The following is a 907-nucleotide window of genomic DNA, read 5'->3' on the forward strand; positions in this document are numbered from 1 at the left end:
GGAAACACCAGGGTGGACAGCGAGGATCGTCCTCCACGTTGGGCTGAATGATTGCTGAAGGGCCACACAGGGGCTGGAGCCACTTCCCTGCCACGTCTGTTGGTGGGGATTTAGAAACGGGACCCCTTCTCTTGCTTTGGAGCCAGTGTCTTAAGGAAATTATTTTTACAAATTTTATTTATTGATTTATTTTTGGAGAAACCCAACCCCCGTCGCAGCCCCATCAAGGAGCACAGACCCGCGCCTTTTGCTTGCGGCACCTGGGCCATGGGGGTTTCTGGAGGGCAGGAGTGCCCAGGCTTGGGGCAGGTGGGCGTCGGGCCTGCGCTGTCCGAGCCCACCTCCCGTGTCTCGGTTTCGTCTGTTACCAAGAAGCAGCAGTGTCTCCTGAGTCTTGAAGGGACCGCTCCAGAGCTGACCCAGGGAGGCCCTGGGTGGGGTGAGCTCCTGTTGTCCTGGACAGGCGGGCACGGGGGAGATGCTGGGAAGAACCCAGATGAAGGAAGGGCGTGTGGACAAGCGCCATGGTGGCGAGAAAGGCACCTCGAAGAGGGACACAGAGCCTGCACGGCGGGCTGGGCCTCAGGAGTCAGGGCATGGGGGCCGTGGGGGCTGGTGAGGACAGGTGCTGAGCGGAGGAGGAGGGCCTGGCTGTGGGTCTGGGGATGCTTGAGGCACGGATTTTGCTGAGCTCCAGGCTCCTGTAGGGCCTCTGGGGGATGTGTGGTGAGTTGTGGAGCATTGGGGGAATTCAGTGCTGAGTGGGGTCATCTCCACAGACCAAGTGACCAGCGGGTAACGGCAGCCACCCACCTGCTCTCTCCCTTTGTTGCCTGCCTGCCTCAGGAGGCGCCGTGGTGTCAGCTGACAGGGGAATGGCAGGGACGGGGTCTCCGCGTCTTCCACT

Source organism: Bison bison, unplaced genomic scaffold, assembly GCF_000754665.1.
Source record: "Bison bison bison isolate TAMUID 2011002044 unplaced genomic scaffold, Bison_UMD1.0 scf7180017847004, whole genome shotgun sequence".
NCBI lineage: Eukaryota > Metazoa > Chordata > Mammalia > Artiodactyla > Bovidae > Bison > Bison bison.